The sequence below is a fragment of the Zonotrichia leucophrys genome, chromosome 20 (assembly GCF_028769735.1).
Source record: "Zonotrichia leucophrys gambelii isolate GWCS_2022_RI chromosome 20, RI_Zleu_2.0, whole genome shotgun sequence".
NCBI classification, from domain to species: domain Eukaryota; kingdom Metazoa; phylum Chordata; class Aves; order Passeriformes; family Passerellidae; genus Zonotrichia; species Zonotrichia leucophrys.
In genome coordinates, this window is record NC_088189.1 from 2,721,559 (window position 1) to 2,740,784 (window position 19,226).

General features: G+C 51.8%; 1 long non-coding RNA gene across 1 annotated transcript; it reads right to left on the bottom strand.

Moving 5' to 3' along the window:
• Positions 1-1,259: 1,259 nt before the first annotated feature.
• LOC135456340 (uncharacterized) lies at positions 1,260-5,624 on the bottom strand. The gene is made up of 3 exons (XR_010442516.1): positions 5,488-5,624; positions 3,290-3,358; positions 1,260-2,200 (listed from the first exon to the last, which is right to left on the bottom strand). It is a non-coding gene; the product is annotated as an uncharacterized LOC135456340 (long non-coding RNA).
• Between the last annotated feature and the right edge of the window lie 13,602 nt (positions 5,625-19,226).

Genomic DNA, 19,226 nt, shown 5'->3' on the forward strand with positions numbered 1-19,226 from the left:
GTAGCCCTCAGAGTAAAGAGCCCATCTCAATGAATGGAAACAACTCTCTCCTGCCTTGCTTGTGTTGCGTGAGAATGCAGATCCTGGTGGGGCTCTGCTCATCCTGCCCGGGGTTTTGCTTACAACCATGTGGGTGACATTTATTTCCTTTTTAAGTAATTACTTTCTGGAACCGCTGTGGGGCTGCCAAAGGAGTAAGAGCCGAGCGCTGCATCCAGCCTGGCCCGGGCCCTGCCTTTGAAGTGCTATCGGGGCTGGAGATTATTCAGCAATTCTTCTTTCTCCCTGTCAGGAGTGCTCCTGAGGAGAAGGGAGGGCAGGATTTTTGGATGGGGGTGCTGGGGAGCAGCGTTGAGGTGCCCATCCCCAGGCAGTGGTGCCTGGCACTGCTGAGCTGGGCTTTTGTCTTTGCTGGGGACACACATCTCCCCTGCTCCATGGGGACAGCAAGGCTGCTGAACATGGATTTGTTGTTGAAAAACCCATGGGTGCAGTGCTCTCTGAAGTGAAAAGTGTGATGATTTTCCATTTAGCTATCTGATTTCCTGAAAGGTGGCCAAACTGCCAGGAAGTGAGGGCGCAGGCGGCGCTCCCAGCGCCTGCAGTGCCGAGTGCCATTCCTGGATCCTGCTCAGTTTTGCTCCGGGCTCATTTCGAGAAACAGCCACATCAAAACAGCAGCAGGAGCAGCCCGACCTGCCTCCTTCCTGCTTGCGAAAACCCGGCTGTGAAATTGCAGAGTCGTGGGCTCTGCCATGCTCCTTCCCGGTGGGAGCGGGGCGGTGCTGCCAGGTGGGGCTGGCAGCCTCCAGAAAGGAGCCAAGCACTTCCCTGTCCTGTGCTGGGCTGGGAAAGTGGGAAACGCTCAAAGGTTGCTGTGTTAGAAGGACAAGAGCTAAACTGCAGAGTATCAGCAGTGGGGTGTGGGTGAGAGGCAGAGGCTGCCTGGCTCCCGACTGATCAGGAGCTTAAGCAAGTGCTTAAATAATTTTGAAATTGCTTAAAAGTATAATTTAATTTTTTTTTTTTCAGTGCATTGCTTGATGGAGCATCCTCTCCACCTCCTTATGTGGTCCCAATGCAAGGAAAGCTCATTCTGGGCAGCTCAGCTCTGCTGCAGGCAGACAGAAGCCAAGGGAGGGGACGAGCAGGGGGGTCACAATGCTGGTTTTAAAAGCTTCAGTGAGCCAAAGGGACCAGGAGGAGAAGCAAGGACTGGGTGGTTTTGGCAGCACAGCCCTGGCAGCACCATCTGCTTGGCAGTTCCTGGGGTGGGACCAGCTCTTGGGGGCCAGACCTTGTCCTGGGCACATCCCTGTGGCCATGCTGGCAGCCCAGGCCACCTCTCAGCAGCTGTGCCCACATGCCCAGTCATTTGCATGACAAATTCAAATCTTTTTTATAGGAAACCATCACACTGGGGCTGTCAGGGGGAGCTTTGGCTTGTGTGGGCTGGAGCATGTGCAGCCCCTCTGCTGTCATGGGGAAGTGCCACCATAAATACCAGCGCTGGGTGCTGGTCATCATCGGGATGAACCCAGCCACAGTCTGGCATTGTGTCCTGGCATCACCTCCCGTTCCACCTGGCAGCAGGAGTGAGAGACAGCCTTGTACCCCAGGGTGGCTGCTACCAGACCTTCCCCACCTGCCTGCCATGAAAGCGGATGTCTTGGGTGAGATTTCTGCCCTTTCCAGGCAGTCCCTCTCCCTGGGTGTCCCCTGCCACAGAGGGACAGCCAAGGGCTCTGCTGCCAGCTGCCTGAATCTGCTTTTGACAAGGAGCAGGGGGTACCCAGCCCACACCTCTGCTGTGCTCCCCACGCTGTCCCACCTTGTTTGGGCACCCACATGGGCTCCTGTCAAGGTCCAGAGCTTTGCAGTGGCACCCCCAGCCAGTGGGTATCCCCAGGATGGGATGGGAGCACTGGGGACATGGGGACACTGCCAGCCCCACAGCCCAGCTCCCCTGGCTAACAAGTTTGCACTGAGAGGAAAAGGCTGAGCACACCGTTTATTTGCATAGTAACTGGGCTGCTTTTAGCACTTACCCTTTAAAACAGAGTTGACAGCAAAATGTTTTTACCCCTCAAATACAGGGAATGCTAACAGCATCCTTTTTTTTTCTCTCTCTCTCTCTTCTGGCTGAAACTTGTTTTTCCCTCCTTTGTGCCTCTCTGAATCCTGCCAGCATAGAGATTCCCTTGTTCAGAGAGTAAAAAAAGAAGAGGGAGAAAAAAAAAATAGAAAAAGAAAAACTTAAGCCTGGGATTAAAAACCATCACTAAAATAGTTTGAATAACAAAGTCAACTGACCGGCCGGTGAATGCCCGTCACGTATCGCCCGGGCACGGTCACGTGTGGCACTAGATAGTTCCTGGAAAAGCTTCTGCTCAGCCTGATAGACCTGTGCCTGCTGATACTGCTGCACCCGCTCCTGGAGGGCTTGGGAAACTTCCTGACAGGGTGATAAACTGGGGGGAATAAATAAATAAATCTCCCTTGGGTACCAGGGGCAATGGGTGTTCTTGAGGTTTTTCCATCCTAGTGGTGCTGGCACCACCAGGCCAGCAGGACCCTCTGTCCTTACTGATGTTCTTTAGCAAGGGAATTTATGGTGGGTTTGTGGTTTTTTTTTTTTTCCCTACACAAATTTTTCACATCGTTTCAGGTGCGTAAAAAAATCAAAAAATGGGACCTTGCATGAGATAAAAGCAGAGGGGTTGTACCCACCCCAGACAGAACCAACTCAGCCACGTCAGACACATCATGTGGGGCCACACAGCCATGGAGTGTGTTACTGAGGGGATTTGTACCTAAACCCAAACCTAAATAACAGTTTTATCCTCTTGCTGACTCCAGCAGCACAAATCTGGAAGCAGAGGGATGCAACAAGGCACAGCGACAGGAATGATGGCTCAGATAAAGCCACACAGTGTGGGAGGGCAATTAAAGACTCAGATTTATTAGCTGTGTGCCCATGCTCAGGAGCATGATGAAGCAGTTGGAGATGGAAAAGTTGGTAATGGAAAGGTCAGAGATGGAGGCTTGTGAGAGGATGAATCAATGAGCACCCCAAATCCCAGGAGCCAATTTTTAAAAGCATTTGCCCACATAAAAGTGGAGACTGTGGCCTTTTATAAATCAGCCAGGAACATGTCTTGGTTTGAAAATAACACTGAGCATCTTATTACATGTTTAACACTCAAAAGATCTTTTAAAATCAGACTCAGCTCATTGGAGTGGCTCCTGTTCATGGGTAAATGGGGGGTCAGTGTGTGCAGGTACTCACGGCCATTCCTGGTCTCCTGTAGCATCCACGAGCTGCTGACAGGTGAGCACCTTAAACAAACCCTGAGCTCTGCAAAATGAAAGTGAAATGAAATAAATGAGTCATGCCATTAGTCTCCTGTGAGCTGGCTTTAAAATTAGCAGGTTTTAGACATAAACATGGTAGAACGAGCCCTGGGGAAAGAAAAGTCCTCCAAAAACCACATCCTACCTTCTTTTCAACAGTGCACACTGCTCTGTATTTCATGCTACTTTAGTAAGGTAAACTAATTTGGTTTCCTGTTTCCAATGAATTTTATATGTAGAAAAACGTTTATATTATATACATTATAAATCTGATCAGAAACATGTATGTATGAACAAACACGTGGTTTTTATCAGTAGCTGTGTGCATTCATGTGTGTATGTGAAAGAATACACATAAATCCCTTATTTCAACTGGCATTTTAACTTTTATTTCACAAATCCTGGCTCCTGAAGATGCCAGGTGTGCACAGTTTAGAAGATAATTTAAAATGAGAAGCATAACATAACAGCAATGCAACCAAATTTAATGGCTGGTAGCACAAGCTAATCTGGGGCAAAACCTTGTCCTGGACTGAGCTCAGGCTTCAGCAGACTGAGAAAAACAGTAAAAATATCCCATGCTGGTGTGAGAGCCACGCCTGGAGATGGGGCAGACCCCAGGGGCATCCCCCATCCTTTTGCCCACTGCTGCCATACATTCTCAGGCACTTTTCCTGTGTCTGTCTTTCTGTCTGTCTGTCTTTCTGCATTCCCCTATGTCCTCTTCAATCAGCCAACCCTGGGCACTTCAGTCTGCTCAGCCCAGAATACAGATATTTTGGGCATCTGCAATCTGGACGAAAGCTGCAGTCCTGCCAGGAATCCTGCACAGGCTTGAATGGAAAAAAAATAAAAATATCCCATGGAGTTGGGCAAAGGCTGCCAGGCTGCCCCGGGCCCTGTCCCGCAGGCAGGAGCAGCCCAACCCCTCTGCAGCCGCCAGCCGAGACACAGCCTGCAGGAGAGACAATAAATTAAATCCAAATGTTTATTCCATTGGCACTGGCCGGGTCATGTGCCTCGTGGGGCTGGAGAGTGCAGGAATATTTTCTTGTAGCTGTCGAATAAACTGCTGGAAATGGTGGCTGTGTGGAGATCCTGGAGGAGGCAGGGGCTGAGACCTGCTTGGGTGGATGGATGGATGGATGGATGGATGGATGGATGGATGGATGGATGGATGGATGGATGGATGGATGGATGGATGGATGGATGGACACACACACATACAGGAGTTGGTACAAATTCAGAAGCTGGGCCAAGAGCTTTGTGCACAGGCAATGGTTTTGGGGGCAGGTGTGGGGGTCTGTGTGCAAGTGAGACATTGGAGATTGTGGCCATGTGAGGACCTTGGATTTCCCCTCCCTCCTTTGCACACACACAGAATTAACTCTTGCCATCCTCACCAGCCTCAGTGAGCCCTGGATGTGCAGGGCCCTGAGCTCCAGCACAGCCCCAGCTCTGGTGGGTGTCTGCAGCGTGTCCTGGCTGTGCAGGCCACTGTGCAGAGATGCTTTACAAACCTCCACCCCATCAGCACAGCCCGCTGGCCCACAGGTCCCAGCACGGTGGTTACAACAGGCTTACTCATTTCTGCAGTGAGTAAGAGCGAAAGGGGAGCCCCACAGGGGCAGGACTGGGGCTGATAAGGAGCAGCTCCCTAATCTCCAGCCCCAGCAGCCGAAGGGCTGAGGGTGATAACTCCCAGAGCCCCTGGGTCCCAGCAGTGCAGGGTGCTGCTGTTGGTTTCAATCAACCCTGTTTAGGAAAATCCAAAGTTTAGAAACTGGAGGCAGGGAAGGTCTCAACTTCATGCTCCATCCTCATGCTCTGGGTGACACCAGGAAGCCAGGAGCACAACAACGCTGGCACTCCCCTGATTCAGACCTGGGCTGGGATTTAGGCTCAGATACCTGTTTTCACCCTGTCCATGCCCATCCCTGTGGCACACACTCACATCTGCACCAGCAGCACCCACCACTGCTGCTCTGCTGGCTCTGTGTCACCTGCCCCAGCTCCAGGGACCATCCACACTGTCCCCTCACTGGCCCCATGTGCCAAATTGCACATGATAAGCTCTGCTCCACAGCACATTTTTGTCAGAGGCTAGCGAGATAAAGTCTGAAAATAGCTCACCATGACATCCATCAGAGCCTGTGCCACTGCATTTCCCACGTGCTGCCGTCCTCCCTGCCTGGCTTCAGCCGGGACCATCCCTGCAGCAAGGCTGGGTCTGAAATGGAAACAGCACATGCAGAACAGAGCTGCTCCTGTCCTGGAGCACTGTGCTCTCCAGGCAGCAGGGCCCTGAGTGTGACATGGCACTGAGTGTGACATGGCATTGAGTGTGACATGGCACTGAGCGTGACATGGCACTGAGCGTGACATGACACTGAGTGTGACATGGCACTGAATGTGACATTGCAGTGAGTGTGACATGGCATTGAGCGTGACATTGCAGTGAGTGTGACATGGCACTGAGAGTGACATGGCATTGAGCGTGACATGGCACTGAGTGTGACATGGCACTGTGACATGGCAGTGAATGCGACATTGCACAGAGAGTGACATTGCACAGAGTGTAGCATGGCACTGAGTGTGACATTGCACTGAGAGTGACATGGCACTGAGTGTGACATGGCACTGTGACATGGCACTGAGACTGACATGGCAGTGAGCGTGACATGGCACTGAGTGAGCCATGGCACTGCCAGCTCTGCAGGGCAGGCTCTGCCTTTTTGGGGTGCCCCTCTCGCACAGGCCCTGCTGCAGGGCCCCCGTCCCATCCTTGGCTGGCTGCAGGAGCACCGTACCCTCTCGCAGCCTTTGGCTCTGGCCAAACCCCACTTGGCCAAATCCCCAGCACGGGAACAAAAGCAGAGCCCAGGATGGGAGCTGGGGGAGGCTGCAGCTCCCTGCACAGCTCCTCTGCCGAGCTGGGAACCAGCGGGGCATGGAAGGGAAGCATCCCCTCACTGCCTTTGTCACTCCTGGTGCTGCCCTGTGTCCTTCAGGGGGCTCTGGTGGCTCTCAGGCTGGGTGCCAAGGGCAAGAGTGGGGTGCCAGCATCTCCTCCTGGAAAGGCCACTTGCAGCTCTCTCCTTGCAGGATGAACCTGCTTCTTTAACCCCTCTGGTGCCAGCTGGCCAGCACCCTGCCCTGGCTGTGGTTCCTGGGCTCTGCCCTCACAGTGCTGCCAAGCGAGTGGCATTCAAAGCTTTAGCCTTTCTCAGCTCTTAGGCACATGCTCCAGCTCTCCCTTATTCTGTGTTTAGTTTTGGGCAGCCAACATCACGTCATATTTAAAGGCGCAGTTTCAATTCATATCTATCTCAGTTTATTTTTTTTTTAATGAAAAACAAGATTAAAAATAGTCATCAGAGAAAGCAAACACTGTAATGCCCGCACAAATTTTTCAAACAATTTCAAAAATGTTCATGAGAGCAACTGCTTTTAAGTGTTGAAGAATGACAGTGGAGATTTTGCAGTGCTCTAAGGAAACAAAGCATTTTACACAAAGGGGAAATAGTCCAGGTGCTACTGTACCACAAGCCACTGCACCTGGCTCACACCTGGCTGGGGGCAGGTGGCCCTGCAGAGACATGTTGGGGTTACTGGGGAGGTCATGCCAGCATCTCCTGGCCCTGCCAAGGAAAATCATTCCATTTCCTCTGCCCTGTGCCTGGGAGGGGCTCATGAACCTCTCCACCTCAGCGTCACCCAGCTCGGCGTCACCCAGCTCAGTGCCACCCTCAGTCTCAGCCAGTCACAGCTCAGGCTGTTGTGGCACACCAGGTGAGCCTGGGCCCACAGGGATGTCACCTGTGCCCACAGCATCCTAGGGTGATGCCCCACCCACAACAGCTTGGACTCGACTCTGCAGGCTGGATGGGGTTTTTTGGGGGGTTGTTTAGTCCTGTTAAGGGTTTTCCCCAGCCCCATGGCCTCGCTGCCCTCCCTCAGAGACACCAGCAAAGCCCCAGGGACCCTGTGCTCTGGGGAGCAGTGATGCAGCACAGCTCAAAGCCTGATGTGTTTGGGGCAGGGCTGTGAGGAAACCCAACAGGGATTATTGGAAGTGTGATAAATACTGCATGGAAAAAGAGGGGTTCCCCCAGCAGGGCCCAGACTGTGCCAGCACCCAGTGAGGCAGAAAGGCTGCCCCTCCATTTGACCATAGGGCTGCAGAGCCAGTGGAAATCTTTCTGGTGCAGATCTAGGGCTGGTCTGAAGCCCCTTTTAAAAAGCTGATTCATCCCCAGCTCTACCCAGCCCTCTGCACACCAGAGTACAGCATCCCCCTAGGCCTTCTCAAGGACATAAGCATGCTGAGGCCAGGGAAGAGCTCAGCTCAGCGGAAAACCACTCTGGAGAGATGCAGCCTGTCTGGAAAGCAGGGTTTTACCACAGCTGCCTGTGGGCAGAGCACAGGCAGCACCACTGCCTCACACAGCCCGTGCTGCAGGAGCACGAGGCACACGGGCTCTCCCCATGGAAATGGCAGCCTGGCATCACTGCCCGCATGGGAAAGGCTCAGCTCTGTCCCCTTGGTGCCCCTCGACACTATGTAAATACTGACAGGGGTTTCTTTAGCAGCATGAAATGCACATCTGCTCATGCAAAGCTGCGGGGGGTGGCTGGTCACCGGTGCAGGAAGGTCCCTGCCATGCACGGGTGCCTCCCCTGCATGGGCCGGCCTCCCACCTCGATTTTGGGCCTGAAAGGGTTTCCTGCATCCAAAACAGCCACCCTTGCTCCTCTCCTTGCCCCGAGAGCTGAGCAGGCAGCGAGGAAGCTGCCACAGCTCCTCTGTGTGTGTCACCCACACAGCCCTGCAGCTCTGCTGTGCCTGGCAGGCTCCAGAGATAAGGCTGCAGGATGATCCCTTCGTGCTGTCATCACGACAACACAAAGCCTGGCTGCTTCCAATGCCGTTTTCCCCCCTAACTGTTCTATTTCCATGCGCCTGTGCTCACCCAGCTCTTGCCAGAAAGGCCAAGTGCTGATCATTGTCAGATGGTTCACACAGAGGTTTCTGGTTTGTTTTGTTTTTTCAAGCATCCAAGATGAGAAGGGGATGGAGAGAACTTTGCTCCTCTGCTTAAAATAATTTGAGCTTTCCACTGTCTACGCCAGGCTGAGGCAGATATTTGCATAACAAATGAGCTTCTCCCCTCACTTCAACCCCGGGTTACCATTGAGCTCTTGCTCCATCTCCTTCTTCATCTACAGCTCCATCAGCTCCATCACCTCCATCTCCCATCTCAGCCCTGGATCTGAGGAGGAGAGGGCATGGGGAGGGCTGCAGAGTTTTGGCACATTTGTCAATCAGACTCTAAACAGCCTCTGGAACATTTCACCAGTAAAAACATTTGCTTGGTGACCAGCAAATAATTCCAAGCGTCTTTTATCTTGCTGTAAAAATGCCACAAAGCAGCTGATTAGTGGAGGTTTCTCTCCAAGCTAAAACCTGTTGACAGCAGGACCAAACACTGGCTTTCCTGTTATCAGCAGAAATGGCCTCTCTGTGCTGGGCATTCTCCAGGCAGTGATGGACAAGCACAAGGCACTGAGAGCCTGTCTGGGTGCAGAAAAACCAAGAAAAGCCCTGAAAGTTTCACAGAATTTTTGTTTCACCCCTGAGACACATTAACACTTTGCTAGTTCAGATGGATAAATTATGCTTTTGCTATTTAAACCCATTTCCTTGCAGACTGCTCCAGAGAACACCTGCTGCAATGGCTGAGGTCACGATTCCCAGCCCAGCAAAAGATAAAACTGCTGCCAGGGTCCATGGCCAGAGCTGCTCTGTGCAGAGCCACACCACCTCAGCCTCTCTGCCAAGAACCTGGGGAATTTTCCAGCTCCCATTCTCCTTCTGGGAGGCAGAAAGCGGAGGAGTAAAGCTTACATACCTTCATGAAGATCTGAGAGGCATCAGGAGGGTTTCCATGAGAAACTGGATTGAAGCAAATGCTATCAGAGTCCAAACGCCCCATTAATTACACCAGAATCTCATTCTGGGGAGAAGGGAAGTCCCAGCAGTCCTGCAACAGCCTTCTCACACAATGACTGAAAAAATGTTGCAGTTACTCATTTTGAAATGAGTTTTTGTAAGGGTTAGATTTTTCTTGCATGACAACACATTGTGGGTACACAATTAAAAAATGAATCCATGACCAGTCAGAAACAATCATTCCTCCCTTTTTCATTTAGAGTAAACTCTGAAATCTGCCTCTTTTTTTACATAACTGTAATTATAGAGCAAACCTCCAGAAGCCCTTGCAACATAAACATCCCCAGGTCCTTTCTGGGCAGCCCCCTGATATCAGTGAGTCACTGCAGCCCCCACAGCTGCAGGTGGAGGGCACACATCCCTCCTCCAGCCTGTTTCCCAGCATGGCAAATGCTGCTCACAGCTCCTGGAAACCAGGCAGCAAATGCTTAATGTAATGAGATTCAACCAAGCTGGGCTGTGCCTTTCCACAGCAAACCCAGAGCATCACAAAGTGAGGTGCAGGATAAATCCCAGAGGAATTCTCCTGAGTCATTTTTCTTGCCTCTGTGGGTTTGGGACTTGTTTGGGGGAACCCAAATGTGTACCCCTCCTCCTGTGTGCTGCGGCTCTGTTGATCCCCCCAGGAGGAGCAGAGCTCAGGGCAGCCTCTCCAGCCATCCATGGTGGTTTGGCCGTGCTGCCCTCAGCCCTGGGAGCAGCTTTGGGTCCTGGCTGTCCTGGCACAGGCTCAGAGCACACACCATGTGTCCCCAAGCTCCCCTGGCCGCCCTGCTGCCTGACTGGTGTTTGGGATGCTGCTCTGAGATGCTGCTCCCTCCACTCGTATCTCCTGACCGCAAACCCATCCTCCTTTACATGCAAACCCCCCAGTCTCAGCAGCACTGGCAGGAGACACCAACACACTCCTGAGCTCCCGGGCAGGCAGCCTGAGCAGGGCAGGACAGGCTCAGCATGGCTCACAGTCCAACCTGCTGGGCTGCTCTGGTTTTGTTCCACTCCGTCAAAGCCTCAGAGGCACCAGATGGCTCCCGGGGCTGCTCCCCTGCAGGTTTGGTTTGCAGCACAGGAGTTGTGCCTGGCACAGGCAGCAGAGCAGCTTCCCCACCCTGTTCCAGAGTGGCCTGGGGTGACAAATGGCTCTGATGGATGTCCCCAGCCCACACCAGTGCCCAAAGCATGGGAAATGCATTCCTGCTCCTGGCTGTGCTGTGTCCCAGTGGAACGGGGAAGGGGAAGCTCTGCTGGGTTTTTGGAGAGCCCTGGTGTGGGTTGGAGGCACAGGTGGGGTGGCAGTGGGAGCCAGGGTGCTTCTCCTGGTGTCTCTGCTAAGAAGTGACCAGCCTGGAGCTGCCAGAGCTGCTGCACAGGCCCCAGAGATGGAGAGGCCAGGAGAGGTCTGTCCTCAGGCTAAAGGAGCCTCCAGCTTCCTTCCCTCCCTCCCATCCCTCCCTGCCTTCCTTCTCCAAGTGTTTTGAGCAGCTCATCCCCAAGAGCTGGCATCACCCTGGCTCAGCCAGGTGCAACCAGACCTCTCATCTCAGTGCACTGAGAACCGGGGAAACTGAGGCACATACAACCACAGCACACTGCTGCAGGCTGTTCTCATACTGTTTGGGAGGGACAGAAGGGACCATTGTGCCCTGCACCCTTGGTTCCACCTGGTACCTGGTACCATACCCCACCTTGTGCTCCTCGCTGCCCCTCCCTGGGCTGGTGGCAGCAGGTGACAAATGCTGCAGCTCCAGTACGTGCTGCCCACAGGTACCAGGAGCTGCTCCAACGGTCTCTGGCTAAAAAGAGAACAAAAGCAGCAACAAAAGACCAACAAATAGTTGACTCTGTTCCCAGGCAAATAAAAAAGAACGGGTTTGGATCGTCACTGCTGCTGTCCCTTTGTTTACCGAATGCAGTAACAAAAACAGCCAGGAAAGAAAAAAAAATATTCTCTGATAGGGACAATTTATTGTGGGTGAACAGGCTGGGGCATGCCCCAGGGAAGGAGGGCCAGGCTCCGTGTGGATCTGCTGGGGACGGGAAATAAACGTGCTCAAAAGCACTTAAAAAAACCTGAAAGGACCAGCCCTGATTGCAGCAGTTAGCAGTGATATATTCTTGGCATGGAAACAAAAAGCAAATTCATAGCAGGTTTGGAGCTGATCTTACTGGCTTACATGGGATTTTATACTTAGGTAATTCTATTGTTGGCTGGGGCTACCTGATTTATGCCTGAATAAGGTCCTGATCCTGCTAACATTTACTGATGTACTTTAGTTTTACCTTTGCCCCAAGACATCCTACCAATTTCCCTGCAGCGAGGGCAGTGCCTGTCTGCAGAGCTGGGGCCTGTGCAAGAGGAAAATCTGTGTTGTAATGCCTGAAAGGGAGAGGAAATTTCACAGTGAGTCACTAACTCCCTTCCCCAGGCTGTGGCCATGCCCCAGCCCCAGGCAGGACACCCAAGGATGCCAGTGCAAAATTCGGGAGCAGTGGGGGAACATCCTCAGCACCAACCTGCAGCTGCATCCAGCTCTGAGTCTCTGCAACACAAACCAGCAGTTTAACACCAGTTTACTCTCATGACAGCCCTCTCCCCAGGGCAGACCCTCCAAACAGGCTGCTAAACCCAGCAGAAGCCTTTTGGACTGCTTGTTTCCATTCAAGAAAATGGCATTTATTGTCAAAAACACCGCGTTTACCCTGTAAGGTAAAAGAGATGGATTCATCCATCAAACACTGTCCTTTGACAGTGACACCTCTGGGTGTGCTTCGAAGGGAGCAGGAGAATAAAATCCTGTCTGAGCTGAGGAGGATGTGCAGGAGGAGAAGCTGTGAGCTCACCCATGCAGAGAGATGTCCCCATGGCTCCCCTGCCCCTCACAGGCTGCTGAAATCAGACAAATGCAATCAAACAGGGGCACTGAGTCCCGGAGCAGCTGCTCTGCTCCCTGCCAAGCTATTCCAGGCCCTGGGAGAATTCATTTGCTTTACAATGGGCTGCGAGGGCAGCCGGGGGTCTGAGCACCACCTGCAGCCTGCCCGAGGGTGCTGGGGAGCCTGGGGGTCTGAGCCGCAGACCCCCCCCAGAGGTGTGACAAGGACCCTCCCCTGGTACACAGAGCAACCCCCTTGACGGGACACCCAGAGCATGTCAGGAACCCCCCCCCTGTGCAAACCCCTGGGGACACCCAGAGCAAACCCCCCTGTGCAAACCCCTGGGGGGAACCCACCCAGGAGCAAACCTCCCATCCTGTGCAAACCCCTGAAAAACCAAACCCCTGGGGACACCCAGAGCGAACCCCCCTGTACAAACCCCTGGGGACACCTGGCTGAACCTTCCCTACAAACCCCTGGGGACACCAGGCCCAGCAGTGCCACCCCAGCCCAGCAGAGCTCAGGTGATGCTCACAGACCTCGGGGTACATCTCTGTCCCCAAAACCACACCTGGCAAAGGCTGCCAGCAGCAGTGGCAGGGTTGGGAGAGGGGCAGTGGTGGGTCCAGAGCTTGCCCTCATCCCACAGTGCTGCTGTGCACCCGGGAGTGATGGGGTTTATGTCACCCAGGACACTGCCATGACCACACAGACCGTGATGGGGTTTTTGTCCCCTGAGCTCCAGGACACTGCCATGACCACACAAATCGTGTCTGCTGAGGCTGCAGGACTGGAGACAGCACCCAAAGGCACTTCCAGAGCAGCTCCTCTGAAATGGGCTTTGTTTATGCTGTAGCAGCCTGGAGAAATGAATATTGCCTGCCCAGAAAGATTTAAATATACATAAAGTTAGAAGGAGGAAGTGTTAGCTAAAATCTCATGTTTCTGGAAGGCAGACGGTTCGTTAGCAGTGCTTTAATGAGGCTCTAACCTCACTGCAATGCTTTCATTAATGCTCCTTGCTTGCTGAGTGCCAAGTGCTTGGCTCCTCTCCGACAGCCCGGCTGGCCCACAAAGAGAGGGGCTGAGGGTCCTTTGATGCAGAACGTGAGCACATTGCCCCCCCAGGCAGGACAAACGACAGTTGGTGAGAGGAGACAGCCCCAAGCTCAGCAGATGGTGCCCAGGGCAGGGTGGGCAGCCAGAGCAGGGTGGGCACACAGGAGGGAACAGGAGGAGGGGGGAGATGAGGTGCCAGTGATGCCAGTGATGCCAGTGTTCCTGTTGGCTGCAGCTGGGTCAGCTGGGGGTCAGGCAACGAGCAATGCAGGACATCAAGGATGGATGTGCTGGAGATTTGGTGACAAGGGCAGACGTGGGGAGGTGCAGGGTGCAGGAGCTCAGCACTCAGCCTGCTCCCCCTGCTCTGCTGCTGCAGATATCTCGTGTGGTTTGTGCCCAAAGCCGGAGCCAGATCTCACCTGCTTTGGCCAAACCAGAGTCCTTAATCCAACAGACTTCCAAACTTCCAGACTTCCAAACTCCCCCTGCTCTACTGCTGCAGATATCTCGTGTGTTTTGAGCCCAAAGGTGCATCCAGATCTCACCTGCTTTGGTCAAATGTAAATCCTTAATCCAACAAACTTCCAAACACCCAAGGACCACTGTGACCATAAAGGGAGATCCTGTGCCTTTGAGGTGCTCCCAGCCCTGCTGTGGAGCTGCTCCAGCTGGAGGAAAACCAGGAGAGGATGGAGTCCCTCCTCCAGCCCCTCTGCCTGTGACACCCCTGTCCATGCTGCTGGCTGCAGAGGGGAGGAAGGGACAGCACCTGCTCGTGGAGCTCACCTGCTCATGGGGTGATGCCAGGCACCCTGAGCACACCTTCAGACGTGGCTGTGGAAGGACAGACGGACAAGGATCACCCCAGCAGCTGCTGGTACACCCCTCCACCCCTCCTGGGAGCCGAGGTGAGCATATGCTGTATGCTTCTCCTCCTGTTCCTGGAAACACTCTGAATAGAGGGATTAAAAACCACCCCTCACACACAGCCTGCAACAGCAGAGCCAAGGCTCTGGCTGGTATTCCAGCACAGCAGAGAACAGGTGGGCAGGCTGCAGGAACGGGAACAGCTCTGCCTGCCCGGCCACCCCTGCCAGGACGGTGCCAAGAGGAATGCCAGGCTGGCCCTGGCATCACAGCACAGAGACAGGAGCAACAGGGGCTGGGCACGGTGTCCCACCATGGTCTGGTGGCTGCAGGGGCAACCAGAGAGCCCTGGCAAAGAAAAGTTCAGCATCGTGTCATAATCAGCTGAAACAGACTTTCATGCTGTTTTAGCCAAAAAAAAAAGAAGGAAGATTATCCAGAGAAAAAAGGAGGAAGCCAGCAGGCTGCCAGGGCACAGAGTAAGCATGAAACACAGGGTGAGGCAGGAATGACCATGGAGAAAAGCTCCTGCCCTCAGTGCATTCTGCCCAAACCACCAAACTACAAATTTCTGAACTAGAAAATTCACAATGTATTTTTTTCACCCTGTAAAACTGACAGATTCAAAGCCAAACATGGAAATATCTCAGGGTGCTGATGTGCATTTTTCCTGTTAAAGTTTCTCTGAAATCTGGCCTGCTTCTTGTGAAGGGAAAAAAGAAACAGAGAGAAAAAAAGAAACAGGATATTTTCAAGTAAAATCAGTTAGATGCAGTCTTTTTTTAAAGTGACTGCTATAGGCAATTGGGAAACTGGTAAAATAAAAATGTTAACCCAAGTATTTTTTGCCAAAATATGATGTGGTTGTTTGTTTTTGAAAATAAGACTTTCTAAATTTATCAGAATTCAGAATATGGCAGATTCTAGAAATGAAAGCAAAACACAGAAAATAAAATAGGGTGAAATGGAATGGCAAATGCTGTGAAATTTTAATCTGGAATTTACAGCAGCGTCTAAAGCCCGCTCACACCACAGTAAATTCTTTTTCCTAGCACAATAAAATAGTCCCATAATAAATCTTTTTAGTTTCTTCTGGCCCCATCCAAAGCTTCCCTGCACTGACAGTGAGACCTTGCAGGTCTCTGGGAGCCTGGGCATCACTTTGCACATGACAGCAACTGTGCCAGCCTGAAACACAACGCCCTGAATCCCTCAGCTCCTGTGGCAAAACAGCAGAAACTTGGTGTTTAAAATGGATTTCATCCATGGCATAAAGCAGATGAGTTTTGCCCTAGCGCAAAATGGGAAAACAAAGTAAAAAATGAGCACAGCTGTAAACAAGATGCACATTGGCAGCCCTCACCACCCTGGCAAGGGTAATTGCCCTCGAGTTTAATCAAGGTAGAAGGAGGGGATTAGGAAGCACCACATCCATGGCACACTTCCCTGCTTTGTCACATCACACTGAGCACTCGATAAAAGATCCCTTTGAAGAGGAGCCAAGCCCATCCTCATTGAGGACACTGATCCTGCACTGGGTGCGCTGAGCTGGGCTCCCACTTGTGCAAAGAATTTGTAAGAGGCAGAAAAAGGAGTAGGAGTGAGCAGACAGTGTTGCAGCTCAAAGAAAACTACCAAAGGCAACAATTAATTATTGGGGTTTGCCTCTATTTTTTTTTTTTTTGCTGGCAGTGGAACAAACAGACTCCTGTGTTAGTAAAATGTATCCTTCTCTAGAGATTTGGATATGTGTCAATAAAGATTCAAAAATCATTTGCCCTCTCCCCAAAATCACAAGATGAGTAAGAAAATACATAGAATAAAAAAACTTAATAGTAACAAAGGGTTTTCTTTTGTGTCTTTCTTTCTGAGCTGTTGCCCTGCCAAGCTAATTTCAATAGAACCTTGGTTAAGGGAATATTAAAGAAAGGAAGGTGAGACTTTCCCATCATTCCACCAGAAGGGTTCAGTTTCCCAGGAAAGCAAATCTGTAATGCGATGAGATCACTTCCAGCTGACGAATCTGAAGTTTGTTTTTAGAAGGCTAAAAACAACAACAAAAAAAGATAAAGTTAAAAAACCCAGCACCCAAACGCAGATCACTTGGACATTGGGAATTTGGGCCCAGCCAGAGCGGGTACCGTGCCATCCTCCTGCTTCCCAGGGAGGGCAAAATTCCATGGTTTCCTCAGGGAATCCAGCTTGGGCAGAGGTGTGAGTGGTGATTATTCTTAAAAATTAATCTTAAAAATTAAATCTTAAAAATTAAGCCAGACCAGTGATTTCCCAGTGCTGTTTGAGCTCAGCCCAGGCAGGAGCAGAGGGATTGGGACAGTTCCACTCCAGGCTCTGCTCCTGGCTGGACAGAGGAGCTGCTGCCATCCAGGGCAGGGCAGGCACCCACTCACCGGGGCTGATGGAGCCTCCTCCTCCTCCTCCACCTCCTCCTGCCATGCCAGAGCCCCACCCTGGAGCACAAACAGCCTCTGCCCACCATCCCTCTCCCTTCCAGCCCATGCCCAGCTCCTCCAGGTGTTGTTTGCTCTCCCAGTTCAGACAGAACTCACCACAAAAGCTCAGTTTCGTTGCTATTGATTCTCAGCCCCAGCCTGGCCTTGTTGAGGTGACCAAGTGAGTGGCAGGTGGCTGGTTCTTCTGCTTATTTTCTGCTGGATGGGGACACCAAATATTTGCTTTATGAAATATTTGCAGCAGCTCCACGACAATTAACAGCATCAACTGAAATGCTCAAAAAGGGTGGGAGAGTGCTCCTGTGCCTTTGCTAAGATGGCACAGAAACCCCTGGGCTGTGTTGCTTTGCCATGGAGTGCACCTCACAGGCAGCACAGGTGATGGATTAACCCCTGGTTTCACTGGAAGATGCCCACAGGAGTGGATCTGGAATCCTGGTTTCTGATCCATACCAGAGCACTCTTAGGGAACAGCTTTCTCTAACCCAAGTACAAATGCAGAGCAGCTAAAACACTCACCAAACCAATCCTGTGGCAGCAGAACAGTTTAGGCCTTGCATTTCAGGAACAACAGAACTGCCTGAGGGCATGTGCTAATTACAGACTGCTCCTATCATTGCAGTTTACATTGCAAGGCACCAACCAAGCCGAGCAAGAGTGACTTACCTTTGATGCTCCAGCTATGATCATGCTTGGATGTTGCATTCAAGGCAAATGTAGGGAAGGCTGAGCCAAGTCCTGCTCTGGATGAGCTCACTGCCCAGCAGCCGTTATCTGTAGCAGAATCATTGAGGGATGTGTTCTCATCTGAGACCTCCAGAAGTGCTGAGTTCTGGATAAGTTCTCCCTCCCACAAATCACACTCACATCATGGCCATATTTAAACAATAGACCAGGAATTTTGGACACAAAATTCTCCAATGCTGGGATGTCCAAAGGCCTGCATGCTCCAAGGTTCTCACAATGTCTCCAGATGCAGCAGAGGCAGAGGGAGAAGGGTTTCCTCCAGGCAGGGACTGCTGCTGCAACAGAGATTCAAAACCACAGCTCAGCATAAGCTCTGCAAAAAGGAGACACCTACACAGACCACAGGATTGCTTGGGCCTGAGTGCTGCATCCAGAGACCTGCTGGTGAAATGCCACTGCCTGCAGGGTGGATGGCAGAGAATGGATCCATCCAGCCTGGCAGGTCTGGGTAGAGACTCTGGCCAGTGGTTGAGTGGCTGCCTCTTCCCCAGCTCTCACTGTCCTTCATACCCTCTCCTGCATGAGAGAGGCAATCATTTAGGAGTGGATTTTTAACTCAGTGCCATGAATCACTGATAGGATCAGGCCCACAGAGCATGCAGGCTATGACTCAGTGCTGAGCACCTTTTATTCTGCAATCTTCCTAGGCAGACAATATGCTTTTGGATTCATGCATTCTGCAATTTCTTTCTTTTCCCTCTTTTTTTTTTTTTTTTTTTTTTTTTTCTAGTAAACACTTTGCTATGTCAGAATCTGTCAAACAACTCCTTGTGCCATGTTTTCACAAGAATCCTACTTGCTGGCTGGTGCCAAGCTCCCTTTTAAACAATACTCAGTGAAGCATTGCACTGCCTGTGCTCTGCTCTCCTGCCATATTTAGACAAAAGCCAGGGAATTCCCTGCCCTACATGAGGGCTTGAATGAGTGTGCTCTTCTCCCACCTCAACTAAAAAAGCATGTGTTCACATCAGCCAGGCTTCCCCCCAGCTTTATTTTTAATTCATTCCACACTTGGATTTATTTACCTAGAAATCTGAAGGGGGGGGAAGGAAAATTTAAAGAAAACAAAACAAAACAAGTGAATGCAACCACAGACACATGCTTAGTCCCGCTGGGTCCATTCCCAAAGAAACCAAAACCAGTGGAATAAACCAAAACCCCACAATGACAAACGCGAGAAAAACATGCAAACCCCACCCCAGCGCACAGCTGGCAACAGCTGGATCAGGTGGCTTTTAGCACATTAGCCCAGGGCAAGGAAACAGCTGACACTGCTGCAGGCTGCCAAGGGGGTTCTGGCAGAGCACCTTGTGTGCACCTGGCTGATGGGGAGGAAAAAGGGGAAAAAAAGGGAAAAGGGAAAAAGAAGGAAAGGAAAGAGGAAAGGGAAGGAAAGGGGAAGGAAAGGGGAAGGAAGGGGAAGGGAAGGGGAAGGGAAGGGGAAGGGAAGGGGAAGGGAAGGGGAAGGGAAGGGGAAGGGAAGGGGAAGGGAAGGGAAGGGAAGGGAAGGGAAGGAAGGGAAGGGAAGGAAGGGAAGGGAAGGGAAGGGAAGGGAAGGGAAGGGAAGGGAAGGGAAGGGAAGGGAAGGGAAGGGAAGGGAAGGGAAGGGAAGGGAAGGGAAGGGAAGGGAAGGGAAGGAAAGGAAAGGAAAGGAAAGGAAAGGAAAGGAAAGGAAAGGAAAGGAAAGGAAAGGAAAGGAAAGGAAAGGAAAGGAAAGGAAAGCCCCCCACCGTCCCGTCCTGACGCTGCACAAGTCAATGGGGCTGCAGAGCCTTCTGGAGCGCTATTGAAGCGCCGCATTCCAGAGCACTGCGCTAATCGCTCCCCCAGCCCTCCAG